The 20,000-nt window shown below is 44.8% G+C and overlaps 1 protein-coding gene across 1 annotated transcript in view; it reads right to left on the minus strand.

The window, feature by feature from the left end:
* The window catches only part of syt1a (synaptotagmin Ia), a 294,930-nt gene that overhangs the window by 132,764 nt on the left and 142,166 nt on the right, over positions 1-20,000 (minus strand). Inside the window, exon 3 of the mRNA XM_058416698.1 lies at positions 5,146-5,214. The gene's annotated coding sequence lies outside the window, so the exon portion shown is untranslated. The remainder of the gene's footprint in view (positions 1-5,145; positions 5,215-20,000) is intronic.

A 20,000-nucleotide genomic window follows, 5' to 3' on the forward strand; every position in this document is an offset into this window, starting at 1 on the left:
ATTCCAACTGTTTCCATAACCCCAATTTCCCATTGTTTCCATAACCCCACATTCCCACTGTTTCCCTAACCCCACATTCCCAATGTTTCCCTAACCCCACGTTCCAACTGTTTCCCTAACCCCACATTTCCACTGTTTCCCTAACCCCACATTCCCACTGTTTCCATAACCCCACATTCTCACTGTTTCCATAACCCCACATTCCCACTGTTTCCATATCCCCCCCATTCCCACTGTTTCCCTAACCCCACATTCCCACTGTTTCCATAACCCCACATTCCAACTGTTTCCCTAACCCCACATTTCCACTGTTTCCCTAACCCCACATTCTCACTGTTTCCATAACCCCACATTCCCACTGTTTCCATAACCCCACATTCTCACTGTTTCCATAACCCCACATTCCCACTGTTTCCATATCCCCCCCATTCCCACTGTTTCCCTAACCCCACATTCCCACTGTTTCCATAACCTCACATTCCAACTGTTTCCCTAACCCCACATTTCCACTGTTTCCCTAACCCCACATTCTCACTGTTTCCATAACCCCACATTCCCACTGTTTCCATATCCCCCCCATTCCCACTGTTTCCCTAACCCCACATTCCCACTGTTTCCATAACCCCACATTCCAACTGTTTCCCTAACCCCACATTCCCATTGTTTCCCTAACCACACATTCCAACTGTTTCCCTAACCCCACATTTCCACTGTTTCCCTAACCCCACATTCTCACTGTTTCCATAACCCCAGATTCCCACTGTTTCCATATCCCCCCCATTCCCACTGTTTCCCTAACCCCACATTCCCATTGTTTCCATAACCCCACATTCCAACTGTTTCCATAACCCCACATTCCAACTGTTTCCATAACCCCACATTCCCACTGTTTCCCTAACCACACATTCCAACTGTTTCCCTAACCCCACATTCCAACTGTTTCCATAGCCCCACATTCCCACTGTTTCCATAACCCCACATTCCAACTGTTTCCATAACCCCACATTCCCTCTGTTTCCCTAACCCCACATTCCAACTGTTTCCCTAACCCCACATTTCCACTGTTTCCCTAACCCCACATTCTCACTGTTTCCATAACCCCACATTCCCACTGTTTCCATATCCCCCCCATTCCCACTGTTTCCCTAACCCCACATTCCCATTGTTTCCATAACCCCACATTCCAACTGTTTCCCTAACCCCACATTCCCACTGTTTCCCTAACCCCACATTCCCACTGTTTCCCTAACCCCACATTCCCATTGTTTCCCTAACACCACATTCCAACTGTTTCCCTAACCCCACATTCCCACTGTTTCCCTAACCCCACATTCCAACTTTTTTTTTTTTTTTTTCATTTCAACTGTTTCCCTAACCCCACATTCCCATTCTTTCCCTAACCCCACATTCCCACTGTTTCCCTAACCACACATTCCCAATGTTTCCCTAACCCCACATTCCCACTGTTTCCCTAACCCCACATTCCAACTGTTTCCATAACCCCAATTTCCCATTGTTTCCATAACCCCACATTCCCACTGTTTCCCTAACCCCACATTCCCAATGTTTCCCTAACCCCACTTTCCAACTGTTTCCCTAACCCCACATTTCCACTGTTTCCCTAACCCCACATTCCCACTGTTTCCATAACCCCACATTCTCACTGTTTCCATAACCCCACATTCCCACTGTTTCCATATCCCCCCCCATTCCCACTGTTTCCCTAACCCCACATTCCCACTGTTTCCCTAACCCCACATTCCCATTGTTTCCCTAACACCACATTCCAACTGTTTCCCTAACCCCACATTCCCACTGTTTCCCTAACCCCACATTCCCATTGTTTCCCTAACCCCACATTCCAACTGTTTCCCTAACCCCACATTCCCACTGTTTCCCTAACCCCACATTTCCACTGTTTCCCTAACCCCACATTCCCACTGTTTCCATAACCCCACATTCTCACTGTTTCCATAACCCCACATTCCCACTGTTTCCATATCCCCCCCCATTCCCACTGTTTCCCTAACCCCACATTCCCACTGTTTCCCTAACCCCACATTCCCATTGTTTCCCTAACACCACATTCCAACTGTTTCCCTAACCCCACATTCCCACTGTTTCCCTAACCCCACATTCCCATTGTTTCCCTAACCCCACATTCCAACTGTTTCCCTAACCCCACATTCCCACTGTTTCCCTAACCCCACATTCCCACTGTTTCCATATCCCCCCCATTCCCACTGTTTCCCTAACCCCACATTCCCACTGTTTCCATAACCCCACATTCCAACTGTTTCCCTAACCCCACATTCCCATTGTTTCCCTAACCACACATTCCAACTGTTTCCCTAACCCCACATTTCCACTGTTTCCCTAACCCCACATTCCCACTGTTTCCATAACCCCAGATTCCCACTGTTTCCATATCCCCCCCATTCCCACTGTTTCCCTAACCCCACATTCCCATTGTTTCCATAACCCCACATTCCAACTGTTTCCATAACCCCACATTCCAACTGTTTCCATAACCCCACATTCCCACTGTTTCCCTAACCACACATTCCAACTGTTTCCCTAACCCCACATTCCAACTGTTTCCATAGCCCCACATTCCCACTGTTTCCATAACCCCACATTCCAACTGTTTCCATAACCCCACATTCCCATTGTTTCCCTAACACCACATTCCAACTGTTTCCCTAACCCCACATTCCCACTGTTTCCCTAACCCCACATTCCAACTGTTTCCATATCCCCCACATTCCTAATATTCTCATAACCCCACATTCCCATTGTTTCCATAACCCCACATTCCCACTGTTTCCATATCCTCACATTATAACTTTTTCTTTAACCCCACATTCCCACTGTTTCCCTAACCCCACATTCCCACTGTTTCCATAACCCCACATTCCCACTGTTTCCCTAACCCCACATTCCCACTGTTTCCCTAACCCCACATTCCCACTGTTTCCCTAACCCCACATTCCCACTGTTTCCCTAACCCCACATTCTCACTGTTTCCATAACCCCACATTCCCACTGTTTCCATAACCCCACATTCCCACTGTTTCCATATCCCCCCCATTCCCACTGTTTCCCTAACCCCACATTCCCACTATTTCCCTAACCCCACATTCCCACTGTTTCCATATCCCCCACATTCCTAATATTCTCATAACCCCACATTCCCATTGTTTCCATAACCCCACATTCCCACTGTTTCCATATCCTCACATTATAACTTTTTCCCTAACCCCACGTTCCCACTGTTTCCCTAACCCCACATTGCCACTGTTTCCATATCCTCACATTCCCACTGTTTCCATAACCCCACATTATAACTTTTTCCCTAACCCCACATTCCCACTGTTTCCATATCCCCCACATTCTCACTGTTTCCCTAACCCCACATTCCCACTGTTTCCCTAACCCCACATTCCCACTGTTTCCCTAACCCCACATTCTCACTGTTTCCATAACCCCACATTCCCACTGTTTCCATAACCCCACATTCCCACTGTTTCCATATCCCCCCCATTCCCACTGTTTCCCTAACCCCACATTCCCACTATTTCCCTAACCCCACATTCCCACTGTTTCCATATCCCCCACATTCCTAATATTCTCATAACCCCACATTCCCATTGTTTCCATAACCCCACATTCCCACTGTTTCCATATCCTCACATTATAACTTTTTCCCTAACCCCACGTTCCCACTGTTTCCCTAACCCCACATTGCCACTGTTTCCATATCCTCACATTCCCACTGTTTCCATAACCCCACATTATAACTTTTTCCCTAACCCCACATTGCCACTGTTTCCATATCCTCACATTCCCACTGTTTCCATATCTTCACATTATAACTTTTTCCCTAACCCCACATTCCCACTGTTTCCATATCCTCACATTATAACTTTTTCCCTAACCCCACATTCCCACTGTTTCCATATCTTCACATTATAACTTTTTCCTAACCCCACATTCCCACTGTTTCCCTAACCCCACATTCCCACTGTTTCCCTAACACCACATTCCCACTGTTTCCCTAACCCCACATTCCCACTGTTTCCATATCCTCACATTATAACTTTTTCCATAACCCTCCTTTATTACATTTTCTTGAAAACATCCGTTATTTATTTTATCATTTCCTCTTTTTCTATAAAGCATGTGTATGTTTCCAGTTCCCTCCATTCCCGGTGTTTTAGCTCGGCGTTCCAGTTTCCTGTCGATCTAATCCTCAGCTCCTCGCAGCCTGCAGCTTCTTCTCATGGATTCAAATTAGAGCTTAATGTGTTATGAATACAAGATTGAAAAGAACGTTTTAACAAAATGTCCTTGCCACGTTTATTTCCCATCACGCACCGGGGCTGGAATGCGGCGTGAGGCGAGCTCGTCATATTTCAGCTGGGAGTGTTTGTGTCTTTGCAGGAAGACCAGATCAATATTTCATTAGTGCAACTCTTCAACGCATGAAGGAGAGACGAGACGCTGGCACTCGCAAATCTGCTTATTTTCCTCTCACACCCGAGACAGCGTACACATTATGGGTATGTGTTTGTGACAAAGGAAGGAGAAAAGTATGTGTGTGTGTGTGTGTGCGTGTGTGTGTTAAGAGAAAACTAAATTGCCCTGATGTACTGAATGAACACAGTTATATAAATATATATCAGTGTAGTGGAATAGGTATTGATTTCCCGCTGGGCTGTGCATGTTGTTTGCTCTGTCTGTGTGTGTGTGTGTGCATGTGTGTGTGTGCATGTGTGTGTGTGCGTGTGTGTGCGTGTGTGTGTGTCCGTGTGTGTGTGTGGGTGTGTGTGCATGTGTGTGTGTGTGTGCGTGTGTGTGTGTCCGTGTGTGTGTGTGTGTGTGTGTGGGTGTGTGTGTGTGCGTGTGTGTGTGCATGTGTGTGCGTGTGTGTGTGCATGTGTGTGCGTGTGTGTGGGTGTGTGTGTGTGTGCATGTGTGTCATAACCGAGTGATGGCCAAAGCGAGGATGAAAGCTGTGCAGGTGTTGGGCAATGAATGGCTGAGGCAACTCTCCAGCCTTTGGCATTTCTAATGAATCTGTGTGTGTGTGTGTGTGTGTGTGTGTGTGTGTGTAGTCTTTGAAGCCAGAGAACAGAGACTAACCTTTAACTCAACGGCGTCTGCCGCTGGAATTCCCTCTCGCTCCAATCGATGGCAAGTTGTGCTTCTGATCTAGAAGACAGAGAGCAGAGGTTAACAGCCTCAGCCTCGTGTCCCAAACCACACTGTGTTCACTAGATTGTGTTCACTAGATTCTGTTCACTACATCAAGCCATTTAAAGTGTACAGTGTGACTCTACACACCAGGAAGCCCAGCAGGGTCAGAATACAAAGGAGCAGGAAACTTATCACAAGATGGACAAATATTTTTGTAATTAAATAAATAAATATTGCCTTTCAGTTGCTTTGTGGAAAGATCTGCACGTGTTTATGGATTCCTGAAACATTTTTCACGTCCACTCATTTCGGCTCAATCCATCAACACATGCTCCACTGGCTTACACTCTCATTACTCTGACCAATCAGAGAGCCACTGGCTTACACTCTCATTACTCTGACCAATCAGAGAGCCACTGGCTTAAAACTTTATTACTCTGACCAGTCAGACAGCCACTGGCTTAAAACTTTATTACTCTGACCAATCAGAGAGCCACTGGCTTAAAACTTTATTACTCTGACCAATCAGAGAGCCACTGGCTTAAAACTTTATTACTCTGACCAGTCAGACAGCCACTGGTTTACACCCTCATTACTCTGACCAATCAGAGAGCCACTGGCTTACACTCTCATTACTCTGACCAATCAGAGAGCCACTGGCTTAAAACTTTATTACTCTGACCAATCAGACAGCCACTGGTTTACACCCTCATTACTCTGACCAATCAGACAGCCACTGGCTTAAAACTTTATTACTCTGACCAATCAGACAGCCACTGGTTTACACCCTCATTACTCTGACCAATCAGACAGCCACTGGCTTAAAACTTTATTACTCTGACCAATCAGACAACCACTGGCTTAAAACTTTATTACTCTGACCAATCAGACAACCACTGGTTTACACCCTCATTACACTGACCAGTCAGGGAGCAGAAGTGTCTGGCTGATGTCTCGGAGGTATGGGAAATTGTTGTGAGTTGATAAAGAAACGAAAGGAAGGAAAAGAAATGATAAGAAGGAAAGTTTCTTTGTCAGGTTGAAGGTGAGATTGAATGTAATAAGATTATCTACAAATCATATTTTACAATAAAATTCTCTCTTCAAGAATAACACAAAGATCAGTCTCTGATGTTGGGATGTTGAGGAAACTCCACTTCCAATTCATCCCAGAGGTGTTCAGTGGGGTTGAGTCAGAGTCAGGGCTCTGTGCAAGACACTCCACATCTTCCACTCCAGCCTTCAACCTCCACACACACCTTCCAGTAAAGGAAACTGTAAAGCTCCACCCACAGAGAGGTTCTGCACAAATGTATGCTTCAGACTTTGTGTACACAGTTTGGAAAAGAAGCTCATGTGGGTGTGATGGACAGGGAGCACATACTTTTGATTCCTGTAGATCCCATTCTCCTTTTCCCTTATTTCTACCAATCCCCAAATCTTTACTGTCTGCTCAGTTCTCTCTCCTGTTCCTCAAGACTCTGCCCTCTCTTGGTTCCTCTGGAGTGCTATAGTGTTCCTCTGGTGGTTTAGGACAGAGCCTATGAGCTAATGTGATGAACCTTCACCAGGAACTGATAAGAAATAAAATGATGTTTAAGACAGAACTAAACACAACACAACGTGATGAATGAATGTGAAGTCCTGAGGTTCTGAAAGCCTCTTTTCTTAGCTCAGAGTGAAGATTTCCCGAGCGATCATCAACTCCAAACACAAGCATCAAAAGAAAACACCCAGAAGAACCCATGTCATTTCCTTGTGTTGGTTTTCCCATCAGCTCAGTAATCTCCATCTGTGGATATTACCATCAACAAGCTCATGGTTTCTCCACTCATCCTGCCTTCGCTCACATCCACCTCGGTAGGAAACCCAACTCAAGTGGTTTCTATGGCAACCTCTATTCTGAGCAATGTTGGCTTGCTAACTAGCTTTGTAAGCTAGGTAGTGTGATAGCAGACTCTATTTGATAATCCTGGATTAATAATGCATGATCATTTTTATTATTCTGTTATATAGCATAATTAATCTGGTCAATGTTAAATGCATCAATGTCAGGCTACATAACATGTTATAACAGCTGTGGATGCAGCACTAACTGTGTTGAGAAGTTACTAGGACCAGTCATGGAGTGTGTTAACTTTTAATGCCCTGAGATATTTCTTTTTTACTTTGGCAGCTGAATTTCAGTATCCAGGACACAATTCATTTAAAAGCAGAGTTTCAGTTTTCATATGTGACAAAATTTCAACGCAGTGAGAGTGAGAAGATTCTAATTTTTATTGGACTCGGTTCAGAAGCCTAAGCTGCTTTGAGACGCTCTGATCCTGAGTTTTCAAACTAGCTCCTATCATAACCTGGAAATCTTCCACGTACACACAGCGCTGTGTCCCGAAATGAAAAATGAGAATGTGAAAGGGGTTATCGATAAACACTGGAGGAGAGAAGAAGAAGAGAATGAGAGAGGGTTTATTTTCCTCTGTCGCCTTGATGCACAGATTAAAAGCTATTGCTTTCTCCTGACAGGTGTGGAAACGAAAAAAAAAATCCTGGACAGGCGATTTATTTACTCGCATATGAAAAACTTAGCATTTTATAAATGACTGTGAACCGCAGTGCCACAACAGATAATGCTGAGACTGAAAGCGCAAGGAACGATAAGGCAGAATGTTAGCACTAAACTGCTGGTGTGATGCTGTAGTCATGACAAACATCACATGCTAAATAATATCTAATACATCTACAGATCCTCAGACTTCACAACATGACAGCAAGCTGACGGCTGGAGCACTGATCCACTGGACATCAACACTGTGTGACGTGACATCTCCATGAGATGATAGGAGGAAGGAATCTTGAGAGAAACCAGACTTAAAAAAGGGAACCATCCTCATCTGGGTGACACAGAGATAAACCATTTCTCTTCTAGGACTGTGAACTCGATGGTCAAAAAGTGCTTGAGAAGATTCATTCTTGTTGTTGTTATCAACTGTTCACTCAGTTGGTGTCCAAAGCCACCTCCATATTCTCTAAATGGTTCTATCCACAGCAGTCTCATGTATCTCCAGGCTGCGTGTGGTTTATCCTCAGCACCAGTCACACCTCCAAGTGATGAGACTCCAGCCAGAAGTAGGGCATCAGGATGGATCGGGCAAGTCCGGAGAGCAGAAGTGGACAGGAACACTGGAAGAAGTGCAATCTGACTGATCGGAGATCCTTAAGGGAATGTCTGGAATCAAGAAGTGTGCTCTGATTGGTTAGAGTAGGAGTTGTGATGGGAATTTCAGGCAGTAGTCCTGGTGGCTGAAACTGCATCACTATTGGTTACACTGTGATGAGGGGTGGGGACTGTGGTCTGATTGCAGTGGGGTAGGAACTGTGGTCTGATCAGTTCAGATTGACTACACAGTGGAATTAGGGGTGGAAACAGTGGTCTGAAACAGGAAGTGTGCTCTGATTGGTTAGAGTAGGAGTTGGAATGGGAATTTCAGGCAGTAGTCTTGGTGGATGAAACTGCACGCTACTGGTTACACTGTGATGGTCTGATTGCAGTGGGGTAGGATCTGTGGTCTGATCAGGTTAGATTGATTACACAGTGGAATTAGGGGTGGGAAATGTGGAATTAGGGGTGGGAAATGTGGTCTGATTGCAGTGGGATTTGGGTGGGAGCTGTGGTCTGATTGGTCAAGGCCATGTTGGGGCTGGTCCCTATGATCCATGGAGACCATACAAATGACATACTATTATTTACATTTCTTATTAATAAAGAGAAGTGTCATGGCTTTTGGTGCAACAGATCCCCCATCTAATATAAAATACAGTCCCCGTGGTAATGGACTCTGATTTTTGGACGTGGTTGGCAGTGTATAATGTGTCCAGTTGTTTTCTATTCATCAGGCTTATCACTCTTGTCCCCAGACATCAGTACATTCAGAGTGTGTTGTGTTTAACACTGGCTCTGGTTACTCTAAAGCTCCTGATGTGGTGATTGGCTGGCGTCCAGAGCGTCCAGCTGCTTTGGCATGCAAGCAAATCCCAAAGAACGTGGAGCTTTAGGAGTGCTTATCAATGGAGCGCTGAGCTGTTTACCAGCCAAGACTCCTGAAACAAACGGTGTGAAATTGGTGGCCATTCGACACCGCTTCCCGTCTCTGTTGCCAGCTAATCAGCGTCCGCTGGTGGTGTGTGAGTGTGTGAAGGCCAAACATGATTCAGCACCAGGTTCTCCTTTCATGACCAGCCATGGCACTCATCCCGCGTTCACGATTTCCTCGCTTTAGTTGTTCCCTCGCCTTGTTTTTAAACTTGCCTATCAGAGCAGCTCTGGAAGATACACTTCCAAAAATTCAGAGTTACTAAGAGCAGTGTCAATTTCATCAACTCTCCTGAAACTGAGATCTAAAGCACCTCACTGGGTTTCATATCTCTGGAAGAGGCTTTCACCAAAAAACACCAGTACATTCATTCAAGCCAGTCATCAGAATCAGCACTTCCTGTAGGTTAATGACTCATACTCTACATTAACACATATATGAACTAATGATGGATGGATGGATTCTTCATCTTGCTTGTTATCTATACATGTGACCAACTCTCTTTTATTTTCTCCAAGCTGAAAGTCATTCCTGCTGGATATTTCCTTCATATTTGTCCCATTCATTTTATATGAGCCCCTGATTAACTGAATAATAAACATAAATTTAATTACTTTTCATATTTGGGGATATTTCTGTAGCTAGAATTCAGTATGACAGCCTGCGCACTTAGGAAATATTCACTCCCTTTTTTCATTAAGACTCAGTGTTGAAGCATGAGGAACAAGCAGAAGGCTTGTATACAGATGACCTCTGACTCGGAGTCATGTACACGCTGATATTATAACAAAATTAGCCACGTTATCACGTTATTACTCTCTTCAACACGTCACGACTTTCTTCCTTTTAACAATCAGCGAAACCGACAGCCGAGGCACAGACACGTCTGCTGGTGTGTCAGACAAATTCCCCTGCTCTGAGTTTGATCAGTTTTCATTATTATTAGTAAGTGTTGAACGGGAAAGTGTTCAGAGATGAGAGGATGAAGTGTTTAGATACATCCTGAATCATATCTTTGTTTCTTTCTTCAAGAAAGAACTACCCCCTGGGCTGGGGGTAGTTAGGATAGAAAGGTTCATGGTGGACTATTTCTGTGTGTGTAATGTGCAGTGGGTAGACAGTGTGTCAGGACACATGTGCTGCTAAATGTCCAAAATGTAAATTCACTAGTGCTTTAATTTAAGAGAATCCAAGAAGAATCCATGATGATAACAACATGGTATTCATAGATAACCTAACAATGGACTAACACAGAAAAGGTGAACACAATCAGGTAGTAAACCACTGACAGGACAGAGGCTGAGACATGACCAGAAACCCAAAACTCAAGCACATGGTGTTCACTGCTGTTGGAACCATATTTCTCAACCAAATGAGAAACCATAACAGATATGATGTAATGCTATCTCCAGTCAGACAAACCAGATGATTTCCTCCTTCCTTCACAAACCGTGGAACCATGTTCGAAAGCAACATCCATTAAATATCTAAAAAACCCTTGAGGAACCCTTTTGTTCTTGAACAGGTGCACCTACTTAAATAATACCACTCATTTTTAGAGTAGAGAATCTGTGAGGCTCTCAGTCAAGAGCCCAGCATCATCTCCTGGGATTTAAACTCATAACCTCTAGATTATTAACTCTCAGTCTTCACAGCTATGAGTCTCAGCCCTGATTTGGGGAAGCAACTCTGTAAAGAGGCTTCAGTTCATGAGGAACGAGCTTCAAGGCCAGTGTGTGAAGTCTTCACAGTCACTCTCAGTGTAGCACAGTGAGGATGAAACAAGGCTGTTTGATCTGTAAGTCAAACTGAGGGTGAAGAATTCACGGTCAAAGTGGACTCAGCTGATCCCTATTATTCCCCGATCCATTATTTAAACGCAGGATACTTCAACAGAGCCGTTGTTTATCTGTGGGAGAAATCCTGCTATGAAATATTGATTTCTGAAGAGCTCACATCTTCTGTGGGCGTTCTGTAGCGTGCTCTGAGTCCTCGCTGTCGTTTATCCTCAGCACACAGCCGAGGTGTCAGACAGACAGACAGAATAAAGAGAGACAGATTGTCTCCATCACACATTTGCGTGGTTTTTTTTCATTTAATTTCTCTCATTTTGCATCTTCAATTAATCTTAGAGACGGATGTAGCGTCCGTATGTCCTCCAACACCACGCAAACGCTCCGGCGAGTTTCATGAACACACGCTGATAAGCTTTGAAATTGAGTTTGTGTATGTTATTTTTTTATTTCTTTCTTTTCTTTTTTTTTTTTACAAAGGGAAGCCTGCTGAGCATTTTCAATGGGGAATGGAAGACAAATGAGAACAGCTAGCTGTCGTTTATTGTTCTGAGTCAATCCATCTCCAAATCCCTTTTTTCTGGTTCAGCTACAAGTCATAAACACACACATCATATTACATCACAATCTCAAGGTCTGACGTTTATAAATATCACAGAAAAAGACAATTTCTTGCAAATGCGGGAAAAGGTTTTTGTAAATGTCAAATCTCATCAAAGGATAATAAAGTGTGAAAAAAATTAAATAGAGTTCATTTGGGAAGTAACTGAATGCAGCCTCGGCTATGTCCCTGAGTCAGACAGGTGGGTGTGGTTTTTACTGAGACAGGTGGGTGTGGTTTTTACTGAGACAGGTGGCCATGGTTTTTACTGAGACAGGTGGGTGTGGTTTTTACTGGGGCAGGTGGGTGTGTTTTTTATTGAGACAAATGGGCGTGTTTTTTATTGAGACAGGTGGGCGTGTTTTTTATTGAGACAGGTGGGCGTGGTTTTTACTGAGACAGGTGGGTATGTTTTTACTGAGACAGGTGAGCATGGTTTTTACTGAGACAGGTGGGTGTGTTTTTTTATTAAGACAGATGGGCGTGTCTGGGGGCACACAGGTGTTTATATTGAGAGAGGGAGATGGGGGTGTCTCTGACTGGGGGCACACAGGTGTTTATATTGAGAGAGGGAGATGGGGGTGTCTCTGACTGGGGGCACACAGGTGTTTATATTGAGAGAGGGAGATGGGCGTGTCTCTGACTGGGGGCACACAGGTGTTTATATTGAGAGAGGGAGATGGGGGTGTCTGTGACTGGGGGCACACAGGTGTTGATATGGAGAGGGGGAGATGGGCGTGCCGCTGACTGGGGGCACACAGGTGTTTATATTGAGAGAGGGAGATGGGGGTGTCTCTGACTGGGGGCACACAGGTGTTTATATTGAGAGAGGGAGATGGGGGGGTCTCTGACTGGGGGCACACAGGTGTGTATATTGAGTGGGGTAGATGCGGGGGTCTCTGACTCGGGGCACACAGGTGTTTATATTGAGACGGGGAGATGGGGGTGTCTCTGACTGGGGGCACACAGGTGTATATATTGAGAGGGGGGGATGGGGGTGTCTCTGACTGGGGGCACACAGGTGTTTACATTGAGAGGGGGAGATGGGGGTGTCTCTGACGGGGCACACAGGTGTTTATATTGAGAGAGGGAGATGGGGGTGTCTCTGACTGGGGGCACACAGGTGTTTATATTGAGAGAGGGAGATGGGGGTGTCTCTGACGGGGCACACAGGTGTTTATATTGAGAGAGGGAGATGGGGGTGTCTCTGACTGGGGGCACACAGGTGTTTATATTGAGAGTGGGAGATGGGGGTGTCTCTGACTGGGGGCACACAGGTGTTTATATTGAGAGGGGGAGATGGGGGTGTCTCTGACTGGGGGCACACAGGTGTTTATATTGAGAGAGGGAGATGGGGGTGTCTCTGGCTGGGTGCACACAGGTGTTTATATTGAGAGGGGGGGGGGGGGGTGTCTCTGACTGGGGGCACACAGGTGTTTATATTGAGAGGGGGAGATGGGGGTGTCTCTGACTGGGGGCACACAGGTGTTTATGTGGAGAGAGGGAGGTGGGGGTGTCTGTGACTGGGGGCACACAGGTGTATATATTGAGGGGGGAGATGGGCGTGTCTCAGACTGGCACACAGGTGTTTATATTGAGGGGGGAGATGGGTGTGTCTCTGACTGGGGGCACACAGGTGTTTATATTGAGAGTGGGAGATGGGCGTGTCTCTGACTGGCACACAAGTATTTATATTGAGGGGGGAGATGGGCGTGTCTCTGACAGATGTTTATATTGAGAGGGGGAGATGGGCGTGTCTCTGACTGGCACACAAGTGTTTATATTGAGGGGGGAGATGGGCGTGTCTCTGACAGATGTTTATATTGAGAGGGGGAGATGGGCGTGTCTCTGACAGGTGTTTATATTGAGAGCGGGAGATGGGCGTGTCTCTGACAGGTGTTTATATTGAGAGGAGGAGATGGGCGTGTCTCTGACTGGGGCAGATGGGTGTTTATCTTTTAGTGAGACGGTTGAGTGTTGTTTTTGAAAGGAGGAGATGGGTGTGTCTTAGTCTTCTCCACTTTTCTTGCTCCATTTCACTCGGTATCTCCGCCCGTCTCTCTTCTCTTCTGCTGCCTCTATAAACACGTCTGTGTTTATTTGCACTCTTGCCTCAGTGCTGAAAGATCTCTGCACTTCTTCATCATCTTCAGTCTGTGAGGAGGAGGCAGAGTAAACACTGCTCTCGTCTTCATCTCAGTAATCCTGTTTACACACAGGACACACCACCTCTGGAGGACAACACACTGTGTCTGAGAGTCACAGGGGAACCCACACCGTCCACCTTCATTTCCTGCTCACTCTCTCCATCTCCCCTGACCTCAATCGCGCTCCATCAGCCCAGACCTGATTGGTGTTCAGTGTTTGTTTGTCTGGTTTTGCATTGGAGCCACGGGGCTAAAGTAGTAAACATGAAATAGAAGTCTAAGCACAGATGCTTCTTGACAGATGACACACACCTGCTGATGTGGTGGAGGACAGAGGGCCTGTAGTCCATAAAGATGAAAGTTACAGGAGAGGGATGGATATGAAGCTCACCAGATGAACACCGTCTTCATTATTGCATGGTGTGTGATGGGATATGATGGGATATGTTTGTGGTGTGTTGGAGTGTTTGGTGGAAGGCGGTGCTTGATGGTGAACTTTGGTGTTTATTGATGAAGGCTGGTGTTAAAGTAACTAATCATAAGTTTTTTGTGTTGATGGTGAAATTTTGTGTTTGATGTTTAAAGTCGGTGTTTGTTGGTGATTGATGGTGAATGTTAGTATTTAAATGTCTAAAGGTAAATATTGGTGTCAATAGAACATGTTAATGGTAGGTAAAAAATTTTGGTGTGTGTGTGTGATGGTGAATGTTGGGGTGTGATGGTGAATGTTGGTGTGTGTGTGTGTGATGGTGAATGTTGGGGTGTGATGGTGAATGTTGGTGTGTGTGTGTGTGATGGTGAATGTTGGGGTGTGATGGTGAATGTTGGTGTGTGTGTGTGTGATGGTGAATGTTGGTGTTTGATGGTGAATGTTGGTGTGTGTGTGATGGTGAATGTTGGTGTGTGTATGTGTGTGATGGTGTGTGTGTGTGTGATGGTGTGTGTGTGTGATGGTGAATGTTGATGTGTGTGTGATGGTGAATGTTGGTGTGTGATGGTGTGTGTGTGTGATGGTGAATGTTGGTGTGTGATGGTGTGTGTGTGTGATGGTGAATGTTGGTGTGTGTGATGGTGAATGTTGGTGTGTGTGTGTGATGGTGAATGTTGGTGTGTGTGTGTGATGGTGAATGTTGGTGTGTGAGATGGTGAATGTTGGTATGTGTGTGATGGTGAATGTTGGTGTGTGTGTGATGGTGAATGTTGGTGTGTGTGAGAGATGGTGAATGTTGGTGTGTGTGTGTGATGGTGAATGTTGGTGTGTGTGTGTGATGGTGAATGTTGGTGTGTGTGTGATGGTGAATGTTGGTGTGTGTGTGATGGTGAATGTTGGTGTGTGTGTGATGGTGAATGTTGGTGTGTGTGTGATGGTGAATGTTGGTGTGTGTGTGATGGTGAATGTTGGTGTGTGTGTGTGTGTGTGTGATGGTGAATGTTGGTGTGTGTGTGTGATGGTGAATGTTGGTATGTGTGTGTGATGGTGAATGTTGGTGTGTGTGTGATGGTGAATGTTGGTGTGTGTGTGATGGTGAATGTTGGTGTGTGTGTGATGGTGAATGTTGGTGTGTGTGTGATGGTGAATGTTGGTGTGTGTGTGATGGTGAATGTTGGTGTGTGTGTGATGGTGAATGTTGGTGTGTGTGTGATGGTGAATGTTGGTGTGTGTGTGATGGTGAATGTTGGTGTGTGTGTGATGGTGAATGTTGGTGTGTGTGTGATGGTGAATGTTGGTGTGTGTGTGATGGTGAATGTTGGTGTGTGTGTGATGGTGAATGTTGGTATGTGTGTGATGGTGAATGTTGGTGTGTGTGTGATGGTGAATGTTGGTATGTGTGTGTGATGGTGAATGTTGGTGTGTGTGTGTGATGGTGAATGTTGGTGTGTGTGTGATGGTGAATGTTGGTGTGTGTGAGAGATGGTGAATGTTGGTGTGTGTGTGATGGTGAATGTTGGTATGTGTGTGATGGTGAATGTTGGTATGTGTGTGATGGTGAATGTTGATGTGTGTGTGATGGTGAATGTTGGTGTGTGTGTGTGTGATGGTGAATGTTGGTGTGTGTGTGATGGTGAATGTTGGTGTGTGTGTGATGGTGAATGTTGGTGTGTGATGGTGAATGTTGGTGTGTGTGATGGTGAATGTTGGTGTGTGTGTGATGGTGAATGTTGGTGTGTGTGATGGTGAATGTTGGTGTGTGTGTGATGGTGAATGTTGGTGTGTGTGTGATGGTGAATGTTGGTGTGTGTGTGATGGTGAATGTTGGTGTGTGTGTGATGGTGAATGTTGGTGTGTGTGTGATGGTGAATGTTGGTGTGTGTGTGATGGTGAATGTTGGTGTGTGTGTGATGGTGAATGTTGGTGTGTGTGTGATGGTGAATGTTGGTATGTGTGTGATGGTGAATGTTGGTATGTGTGTGATGGTGAATGTTGGTGTGTGTGTGATGGTGAATGTTGATGTGTGTGTGATGGTGAATGTTGGTATGTGTGTGATGGTGAATGTTGGTGTGTGTGTGATGGTGAATGTTGGTATGTGTGTGTGATGGTGAATGTTGGTGTGTGTGTGTGATGGTGAATGTTGGTGTGTGTGTGATGGTGAATGTTGGTGTGTGTGAGAGATGGTGAATGTTGGTGTGTGTGTGATGGTGAATGTTGGTATGTGTGTGATGGTGAATGTTGGTATGTGTGTGATGGTGAATGTTGGTATGTGTGTGATGGTGAATGTTGATGTGTGTGTGATGGTGAATGTTGGTGTGTGTGTGTGTGATGGTGAATGTTGGTGTGTGTGTGATGGTGAATGTTGGTGTGTGTGAGAGATGGTGAATGTTGGTATGTGTGTGATGGTGAATGTTGGTGTGTGTGATGGTGAATGTTGGTGTGTGTGTGTGATGGTGAATGTTGGTGTGTGTGTGTGATGGTGAATGTTGGTATGTGTGTGATGGTGAATGTTGGTGTGTGTGTGTGATGGTGAATGTTGGTGTGTGTGTGTGTGTGATGGTGAATGTTGGTGTGTGTGTGTGTGTGATGGTGAATGTTGGTGTGTGTGTGTGTGTGTGTGAATGTTGGTGTGTGTGTGATGGTGAATGTCGGTGTGTGTGTGATGGTGAATGTTGGTGTGTGTGTGATGGTGAATGTCGGTGTGTGTGTGATGGTGAATGTTGGTGTGTGTGTGTGATGGTGAATGTTGGTGTGTGTGTGTGTATGTGTGTGATGGTATGTGTGTGTGATGGTGAATGTTGGTGTGTGTGTGATGGTGAATGTTGGTGTGTGTGAGATGGTGAATGTTGGTGTGTGTGTGTGTGTGTGTGATGGTGAATGTTGGTGTGTGTGTGTGTGTGATGGTGAATGTTGGTGTGTGTGTGTGATGGTAAATGTTGGTGTGTGTGTGTGAGCGCGCGCATGATGGTGAATGTTGGTGTGTGTGTGTGATGGTGAATGTTGGTGTGTGTGATGGTGAATGTTGGTGTGTGTGTGTGTGTGTGTGTGTGATGGTGAATGTTGGTGTGTGTGTGTGATGGTGAATGTTGGGGTGTGTGTGTGTGTGTGTGTGTGAGATGGTGAATGTTGGTGTGTGTGTGCGTGAGATGGTGAATGTTGGTGTGTGTGATGGTGAATGTTGGTGTGTGTGATGGGGAATGTTGGTGTGTGTGATGGTGAATGTTGGTGTGTGTGTGTGTGTGTGTGAGATGGTGAATGTTGGTGTGTGTGATGGTGAATGTTGGTGTGTGTGTGTGTGATGGTGAATGTTGGTGTGTGTGTGTGTGATGGTGAATGTTGGTGTGTGAGATGGTGAATGTTGGTGTGTGTGTGATGGTGAATGTTGGTGTGTGTGATGGTGAATGTTGGTGTGTGTGTGTGTGTGTGATGGTGAATGTTGGTGTGTGTGTGTGTGATGGTGAATGTTGGTGTGTGTGTGATGGTGAATGTTGGTGTGTGTGTGTGATGGTGAATGTTGGTGTGTGTGTGTGATGGTGAATGTTGGTGTGTGTGATGGTGAATGTTGGTGTGTGTGTGTGATGGTGATTGTTGGTGTTTTATGGATTCTGATGGTGAATGTTGCATTTAAGTGTCTAAAGATAAATGTTAGTGTCAGTGGTGAACATGTTGGTGGTAGATGGAGAATGTTGGTGTTTTGGGAATATTGACGTTTGTAAAGAATGCTGAATGCTGTATTAGAGCTGTATCATAATGCTATTAAAGCTAAAGACATGGCCTCGGTAAAGAACCTCACTAATAATGTTAAATAATGAACAGAATGTGTTTATGCTCGATGAGATGAACTGAACCTGGATCAAGGCTGATTACTGGGTGCCTGAAATCCAAGCCTACAGAAGGACAGTGTAAAATACTGAAGAGCGTTTCCACTGAAGAACAGATGGAGATGATGAATGAGGCTCCTTTTGAGACGAAAGGTTTCTGTGATGTTGCGCGGGCGAGAGTTGTTTTGTGCTTTTAATTGGCTCGATGTGTAAAGCAAAAACTTAAACCTCCACTCAGAATTGCAAATCACTAACCACTTTGATGTCTTTGTCAAGACTTTATGACTGAGGAAAAAGAAAGCTTTGTCTCAAAGCTGGCAAGTCTTCTTATTAGTATTCACTCTAATAAGTTAGGTTAGTTCAACTTTAACGATCACATGATCAGAACTACTGCACCACAAAATGTAAATTAGAAAGGAAATAACTTTACTAATTGGCCAATTAGCATATGAGATTAGCGCTGTAGTTAAATGAACGCAGTGAAATCTTGACAGAGGACACAGGGGCATTGAATATATCTGACCTCTGGCTTTAACTTTATACTTTATTTTTGAACAAACTCACCTGAATCGTACATTAATAAACATCATGCTCAGAGTGTGTTCCAGAACAATTCTGTATGAATTTCCTAAATTCTGTGCGATCTAGCATTTTCGACGTTTTCTAAAATGGCCGATCCTCTAATTAGAACACTATCTAGACACAGAGTCTTGGGTTTGGAACGGAGCCAAATCTTATTCTCACGCATCAGCCTACGCCGTCAGCTCTACCACAATACCAAAGCTCAAAGAGAGAAAGAAAAAGCATATCTACTGCAAGAGACTCCGAAGTGAAAGACGAGTGAAAATGAAAGGATAAAAATTGAGATTTGAAATGTCAGGGTTCTAAAAGGTGTGAGTGCTCAATCTTGTTAAAGTGCAGTTTGTCATTCAAACATGTAAAAGAACTTTCCTCATGACTCAGTCAGAGTTTATTGTGGGATTAGTTCCAGTCAGTTACAGAACAAACCACCGACCAATCACAGACAGTCATGGGCTCCATCCCAAAGTCATACTAAAGAGTGGGTTTAACAGGGTTTCAATTCTAATGCAGTTTAATACGGTTATTGATGGATAATGGAGACTAGCTGACAGCGGCACATGGAAAATATTAAAAAATGGGACAAGGGAAAGCCCTGCACAGTGAAAAGTAAGGAGAAAGGGAAAGCACTGGACCAGGAGAACAAGAAATTAGGAAACTGAGACGTGAGAAACTGGTGAGAACAACAGAAACGTGAACAATGAGAAATAGAGAAAGATGAGGAATAGAGGAGAGTCCGTACTGGAGAAAAGTGGGACTAGAGAATAATCATGACTGGAGGACAGTAAGGACTAGAGGACAGGTAGAACTTTTCTCTTTTTTCCATTTTTCTCTTAGCGCTCTCTCTCTCTCTCTCTCTCTCTCTCTCTAATAGGCTGCTATATCAAACAACACAATTAACTGTTTCTGAGTTTCCTTACAGCAAGTGTGCGATGAACACATGGAGTGATGTGAAGCTTGGGGTAAGAGAGAGAGAGAGAGAGAGAGAGAGAGAGAGACAGAGAGGGTCTGTAATTAGGATTGGAAGGCCAGTTGTAAGTGGGCCACAAGTCACCAGGGCTCTCAGATGTCAAACGCGTGTGTGTGTGTTATGTGGACGTGTGTGTATGTGTGCAAAGGCATGTAATTCCAACTGGGTCAGAGGTCTCCATGGCAACAGTTTGGGCATAGCATTAATAGTGATGGTTAACTGTTTGCTAATTTTGTTGGTTACACACTTCAGTTCACACTAACACACAATAATACACTGTTATACAAATGAATAAACTGTCACTCACTTACACACACACACACAATAATACACTGTAACACACACTGTATCACAATAATACACAGAGTT

The sequence above is a fragment of the Hemibagrus wyckioides genome, linkage group LG19, assembly GCF_019097595.1.
Source record: "Hemibagrus wyckioides isolate EC202008001 linkage group LG19, SWU_Hwy_1.0, whole genome shotgun sequence".
In the NCBI taxonomy this organism is placed as follows: Eukaryota; Metazoa; Chordata; class Actinopteri; order Siluriformes; family Bagridae; genus Hemibagrus; species Hemibagrus wyckioides.